This window comes from Gracilinanus agilis, chromosome 1 (assembly GCF_016433145.1).
Source record: "Gracilinanus agilis isolate LMUSP501 chromosome 1, AgileGrace, whole genome shotgun sequence".
Lineage (NCBI taxonomy): Eukaryota > Metazoa > Chordata > Mammalia > Didelphimorphia > Didelphidae > Gracilinanus > Gracilinanus agilis.
Genome location: NC_058130.1, coordinates 541,412,951 through 541,420,744, shown reverse-complemented (window position 1 = coordinate 541,420,744; position 7,794 = coordinate 541,412,951).

The following is a 7,794-nucleotide window of genomic DNA, read 5'->3' as shown; positions in this document are numbered from 1 at the left end:
GAGAGAGAGAGAGAGAGAGAGAGAGAGAGAGAGAGAGAGAGAGATTGAGATTCTCTGAAAGGCAGAGGGAGGAGAGAGGAGCTATTCCAAACCTCCCGCCCCCTGTGCAGACAAGCCTCCCCCCACCCTCTCTCCTCCTCTTCCTCCTCCTCCTCCTCTTCCTCCTCCCCCCCTCCGGCCGGTCGTTGGCTGCAGCTTTGTTTTCCTCCCAGGTTTCATTTCCCACACGTGATACTGTGTTATTGCAAAGAGCGCTTCGTAGCGTTAGCGCAGGGCGAGTGCACCTATAAATACTAATAACAGCGGCCAAGAAGAGAAGAGAGGGAGCGAGGCGAGGCGGCAGAAAGAGAAGAGGAAGAGAAGGGGAGGAAGGTTAAGAGAGAGAGAACAAGCGTACCCGCAAGTTCTCCGGCGGAGGCCCCCCACCCGCCCCTCGGTGCACCCTGGGCCAGAGCGGGGCAGAGGGAGGCTCGCATGCCATGCCACGCGGGGGGCCGGAGCGCGGTAGCTGCGGCCGCGCACGCTGCTACTGCTGCTGCTGCCGCCGCCGCCGCTGCTGCCGCCGGCCCCCGTCTCCCTTCCCTAGCTTAGCCCTCCCGCGCCTCCTCGTTATATCGGGGCATCGCTGAAAACGGAGACAATGGCGGCGGCGGCGGCTGCAGCGGCCACCACCGCCACCGCCACCAGCTGCAGCAGCAGCAGCAGCAGCAGCAAGAGCACCAGCAGCGGCGGCGGCGGCGGCGGCTGCTGCAGACCGAACCCCCCAGGAAGCAGCGCATGGACCCACGGCGCCGGCAGGCTGCCCTCTCCTTCCTCACCAACATCTCTCTGGACGGGCGGCCCACGCTGCAGAGCGAGGACTGGGGCAGCGGCGAGGAGAGCGGCGCGGCCAAGTCCGGGACAGGCGGCGCCGCGGGCGGCGGAGGCGGTGGCGTCCGGGCTCGGCTCAGCCTGCTCTCGGGGGCAGACAAGGGCAGCTTCTACCCGCCCGCGGCGGCAGCAGCAGCTGGAGGAACTGCTTGTGCGCTGCAGCAGCAGCAGCAGCAGCAGCAGCAGCAGCAGCTGGGCACTTATCCCACTGCGGCAGTGCCCCACTACGGGGGTGCCCGGGGGCTGATGAGCCCTCAGAGTGTAGACCGGGCACCAGGGGAGCAGTCTCCAGCAAGCCGGCAGCCACCTCCCCCTCCGCTCCAGCAGCTTCAGCAGCAACAGCAACTGCGTGACGGGCCGGGGGAGGGAGGGGAGGAGGAGTTGGAGGAAGACGATGCCTTTGCCCCGGTACAGGTGCCGGCGGCCACTTTCTTGGGCTCCGGGACACCAGGGGTTGTTGGGAGCGGCAGCCGGAGCCGCCTCAACTCCTTCACTCAGGGAATCCTGCCCATCTCCTTCTCCAGACAGACCTCGCAGAACTATTGCTGTCTTGAGCAGTCGGGGCAGGTGGGCGCCTTCGAGCAGCTGCAGAGGTCCCGGTGAGTAGGGGGGAATCACACACTTTGCATCCACCTCTTTCGTCTTCTGACCCTCCCGGCTGGAGGCTTCGGATGCCTCCCCATACCCTGTGGGATCCTTGCACGTTTTAACATCCTCCGCTCCCCTGCACCTAGAACACAGAGCTCCTGCTGACTCTCGGGCCTGGAGCTCTGGGTCTCCTTCCAATTCCCCTGTGGGATCCTGGCTTTTTTTGTTTTGGTTGGCCCAAGTGCTTAAACTCTATGTGCACGTGGAAAAATAAGGAGGAGGGGTGTGCATAAAACATGTATATAACAGGAGCACCCAAATACATAGAACATGAGCACTCATGCAACATGGATGGAGTGGTTGGATGATCTCATTAAAAAAAAAAAAAAAGCTTACACCAAAATCTTCCATCACAAGAGGGAGATCACTAACTTCCTGAAATCCCATCCAGAATGTGAGAGGCACCCTCCCCACTTTCTCAGACTTGGCAGGGCTGGAAGTGGAACAGACAAAAGTTGGCTTCTTAAAACCTCCCTGCCTTCACCCCCGCCCTCCTGGCTTTGTGCATGTGTATGAGGAAATTTAAAACTTGTTGCAAAAATACTTTGAAATGCTCCCAAGAGGTCCCTGGCTTAGGAAGCTTTCACATGTCACGTTCAGACTCTTAGGGCTCTTCCCTCTATTTGTCCATATTTGTTTTTACTTTTTCTAAGTCGTCCTCAGTAAGTAGACTTCATATGGCCCCTGGGTGATGGGAAAACACTGGACAGCTTTAATTTACCTAGAAATTTTGCTGCAGAAGTAGTTGAGCAAGTACAGGTTCAGGTGGAAAGGTATTCCTAGAAGCCCATTAGAGTTTACAGTGAAAACATAAAGTATTGGGCATGGCAGTACCTTTGTTTATTACCTAGGTAACAACTGAAGCATGTCAGAGGCATGTAGAGCCTTGTGTATTCTGTTCTTGGGCACATGGTGGTGGGAAGTGAGGAGATGAAATAGGAAAGGAATACTGGTAAGAGACAAGAATCTGGAAGGAGCTGCCACCTTTTATGAGCAAGGAGTTGGCAAGGCTGCCAATCATATCTAAATGCTCTTCTAACCTGTGTCTGTAGAATAATGGGGCTCCTGTACCAACCATTGCCACTTTTAGAATCACAAGCAATGGGAGGAGAAAGTGTTACTTTGCCAAAACTCTGCCTTTTACCCTGACTCCCCCAAAGGGAATCTGAAAAGCAATCCTTTTACCTACCAGAAAATTAATTCATCTGTCCCAGCCTGCAAAATGGGAAAAGAACAGAGCTTGTGGAGAATTATTTTTCCTATTCTAGTTTATTCCCAGATGGATGAAATCAGTTGAGAGGGGTCATCCTAATACTACAGGGCTCAAATTTGGCTGAAATGTCCATTTTACCTAGACAGCCTTGGCAATGCATTATTGAATTAGTGAGAGAGCCCCAAGTGTGACAGCCCTGAACAGAAAACTGTTGTTTGAACACACATCTCCCCATTAGCTGGATGAGTGCAATCTGAGTTGAACTTGTTCATTTATGAGAGAGAAATGCACACTCAGCAGTTTCTTGGCAGCTCAGACGTCACCACTTGACCTGACTGAGCTGCCTGATAATGACTGCCAACTCTGGGAGGCGATAGGGTAATGACAGGAGTTCTAAAGACCCTGCCGTCCCAAACAAATTGTGTCAGGCCATAGGGGTTATCTTGTTTCTCTTGATAGGAGCAGATGAATTTCAAGTGCCTAGAACTACAAGGGAAAGGAAAGAGCCACATTTCTTCACAAAATGATTTGCCTCCTGTTTTTTCTCTTGCAAACTTTAATCTGGAAATACCAATAATCTTTTTTTTTTTTTTGCACATTTATCCTCATAAACCAAAGTAAAGTTTCCTTAGGACGGAGTCACTGGTCTTATATTTGTATATGTCCCAAGGTAGTGTTCACTAGGTTCTTCCCCCCCCCCCCCCCCCAGTATTTTTCAAGATGAGATGAACAAGTTGAATGTAAGGTGATTTGGTTATCTCAGAGGTCACATGAAGCTGTCTCCCTATACTTTTACACAATCCACATGGAGTATATTGTTCTGAGATCTTCTCCTAATCACTGGCACTAAAGAGATCAGGTATGGACCAGGGAGGAGAAAGGACCAGCGATTTTGCTTAGTGGGGGAAACTCATTGGTGAGAAACTTATTTGACTGTTCATTACACATAAGAATTTCCCCTGCTCACAACCTTACAGAGATACCTAAGTTCTAAGAGGTGAGTTGACTTTCCTGGAGTTAGAATCAATATGTGTCTTGGATGGGACTTGAATTATCTGTTATGCTAGTCAGTCAGTCTGTCTGTCTGCCTCTGTCTTTGACAGAATGCAATTAAATTGAATGGGGCAGGAGACTTTTATTGGATAGAGTACTGTGATTCAAGAATGTTTTCGTCCAGGAAATAGATTAGCAGAATTACTTGGCCCCACATTGTAGAACTTTTAAACTTGAACAGTATCAGGAGGTTTACATGGTCTCTTTGGGGGCAGAATACCAGAAGGATGCTCCAATAAAGGAACACCCTGACATAGAACTTTGTTAGACTTCTGTCTCTTATGAACAGCATATTCATAACACTTGTCATCAGCTTAACTAAATAAAGTACTGGCTGGTAAATCCGCTTGCCCCAGAGCCCAAGGCTGGCAATCTGTCAGACTTAAAGAATCTTGATCTTCGTTTCCCCCCAGGGTGTCCCATTTTAAGAAAAACACACTGTTCTACTTAATAGTTATGATTCTGAAAAGTTATTTAAAAATTTTTTAAGTAACTGTAATTTTATTATTTTTTTTAAAGACTAAGAGAACTTGCTATTAAGGCAGGACAAGAAGCATTTACTAAGTGGGGACTATGTGCCAATCACTCTGCTATGCACTTAGGATACAAACACAACTGAAAGAGTAAAACAACTCCTGCAATCAAGGAGCTTATATTCTTATGGGGGAAGATAACATACCAGAGGGAACTGAAGGGGGGTGGGAAGGAGAAGCACCCTTAAAGGAACATGGTATTGAAGTCCAAAAAGTCAGAAGCAGAGCAGGGAGGGGAAGAAAGGTGGGCCGGCCAGCCCGTCTCCCTCCCCAAAATGAATGTCCCAGGGAGAAAGGGGCCAGCAGAGTGGGTGGACATTTGAGGGTGAGGAGGCCTTGCGGGGCAGATGGATGGTCCAGGGTGAAATGGCTGTGTATCTATGTATCATTTTTGCTGAAATGATAAATTTTGACATTTATCATCAAAATAAATGATAAAAATTGATCTCCTAATACTCATTCTAATTATTGTTAGGCTTCCTGGATTGGGAAATGTCATGGAAAGATGGGATTGATAGTGGAGGGTCCATGCTAAAGATGGTTCATTGGTATCATCCCCCAACTCCCTATGGATTTTTCAGGGTGAACCTTCAATGCAACAAGACCTAGTAGGTGACCAGTTAGAAAAATAGTATTTTCTTCCTACTGGCCCTACAAGAATCTTTTCAATTTTTAATGGCCCTGCAAGAATCTTTTCATTCTTTCCCTTCACATACAAAATGAAATCAAGGGTTTGGCAATTATAGTAATTTTGGGGGCTTCTAGTACACATTTTACTCCTTGTATCAGATATGATTAGGAAATCTAAAGTGAAAGCATTTTTTCTTCGTTTTTAGGATATTAATCTTACCTTTCTACTTTATGACAATTTATTGTCTCTCCTAGGGGGAGGGGTAGTCAGATTATTTGCAAGCTTCTTTTTTCCTTTTTTTTTTTTTTTTCTAATTCAGAGGATCCTGTTACATTTCTATTTTCTAAATCAGTGTTATCAAACAAATAGAAACAGGACTACTAAATCTTAACATAAGGATTTTTGCATCCTCACGTTAATTTAGAAAACCACATACTGGAGCAGCTAGGTGGCTGAGTACTTAGAGAGCCAGGCCTAGAGAAGGGAGGTCCTGGGTTCAAATATGGCCTCAGATTCTTCCTGATTGTGTGACTCTGGGTGAGTCACTTAACCCAATTGCTTAACCCTTACCACTCATTCTGCCTCAGAACCTATAATCTATACTTACTATCAATTCTAAGGCAGAAAGTAAGGGTTAAAAAAAGATCTATTATCGTTAGCTATGTTTTATTGTATTTTTATTTATTTTGTTAAATGCCCAATTATGTTTGCCAGCTGACCATGTGATTGACATCTCTGAAAGCACTGCTGCACCTGTGTTAGCAGTGGGCCATGATGGGAGCAGACATCCCATGAGGCATGTCATGTGCATCCTTAGCTAGAGGACAGGGACCTCTTCTTGTCAAGGCAATGGAACTAGCCTTATGTCTTGGACATAAGATGTGCTCAATAAATGTTTTTTGAGCATTTGATAAATGCTTTGTTAAAGCTAGGTTTCTGCCATGCTGATGCAATTGCCATTATCTTTTCTCTGTTCCTCTGGTTCTTTTTACTTTTTTAAATCACCCTATTAAATTAGGGGTGGAGGGGAAAGAAATGGGGAGGTGGAGGTAAGCAGGGAAGGGAAATTTAGCAAGCTCCTCCAACATGACTCCCCTTTGCCCGTCTCCACTTTGTTCTAGCTTGTTTGAAAGTTTCTATGGCATCCAGTTAATTTTATTGATCCGGAAGGCTGATGGTGATTGAGTTTTAAGCCTCCGGTAGGCTTAGATTTTGTGATTCCCTTTGTAGGCTAGAACAACCAAAGTAGAAAACCAGAATGGATGTTTTCTTCCAACCTGGAGTGTCTGGTTAGAAAGTGCATGCATGCCTTTCATATTTGTACGGTTTTTAGAAGAGAAAGATAGAGATAGAGAGAATATGTTTGTGGTTTAAATATGTGCTACTAGCTAGTGGCACAATAGATAAAGCCCTGGGTTTGGAGTCAGGAAAACTTGAATTCAAATCCAGCCTCAGATACTTACTAGCAATGTGACCTTGGGCAAGTCTTTTTGCCCTATTTGCCCCAGTTTCTTCATCTGTAAAAGGAGTTGGAGAAGGAAATGGCAAACTATTCTAGTATCTTTGCCAAGAAAACCCCAAATGGATCACCAAGTGTCAGACATGACTAAAACGACTTGAACTACAAAGGAACATCTGTGATTGCTCTTGGTTACCTAAGTACCTACAGCTTACGTGGGACCCACTGCTTCTGTTTAAGCCAATGCAGTTCAGTACAGGGCACCTGTCATGTTGTTGAGCTAGGCAGTGATTCCAGAAACGGGCGCTACCGCCCCCTGGTGGGTGCTGCAGTGATCCAGGGGGGCAGTGGTGGCCACAGGTGCATTTATCTTTCCTATTAATTGCTATTAAAATTAAAAAAAATTAATTTCTGGAAAGGGGGTGGTAGGCCAAAAAAGTTTGGGAACCACTGAGCTAGAGTAAGGCAGGGGAAGAATCTTCATTCAATTCTAGAAGATACCCCCATGCTGAGAAAAATAATACAGACACATTTTTAGAGATGTTCCCAGTACTTTTTAAAAATATAAAATATAAGAAAACATATATAATACAGATATATAAAGACTCCTTCTAGTTCACCATTAATGTTTCATCTGTTTGTGCCCAGGTTTATTCTTTAGTCAAAGATCTGTCCATTGGATGGGTGGCAACTTGTTCTAGGGAATAGAAAGGATTTTGGATTAGGAATCTGAAGATTTGGATTGTCATTCTAGCTTTGCTGTGTGACCCTAGGACAAGTGACCTAATTTTTTGGAGTCTTAATTTATTCATCTATAAAATGTGGCAGTTGAGCCACACAATTCCTAAAACTCCTTCTGTCTCCAAAATTTAATAATATTTCTCATTTTAGACTCTCTAGGTGGAACTATTTGGGGTGTCCTACAGGTTGTGGGTACATTTTATTATACAATTGTCCCTTGCTATATCACGGTTCACTTATCCTGGCTTTACTGTATTGCGGGTTTAAAAATATATCTATCTATCTATATCTATCTCTATCTCTATCTCTATATCTATATATGTCTAATTCTGTATCAAGGAGTTTTCACTGTTATCGCAGGATTTTGCCAATGAATACCGTACTGTAACAGTGGAAATGCCATACACCACTGCGGCTTGTGCAACTTTGCCAACATGAGATTGTACGTGGCATGCTATTGGCTGAAAGGCGACCAACCACAGTGCTGTGTTCTGTATCCTGGGCGCTGATTGGCTCAGTGTTTATAAGAGTGTGGAAAAGGTTTATAGGAGAGTGGGAAGGGTTTATAAAGCCTTAAACAATAAAATATAAAAATGTGTATAATAAAATAAATATAATGCTGCTACTTGGCAGATTTTTACCTATC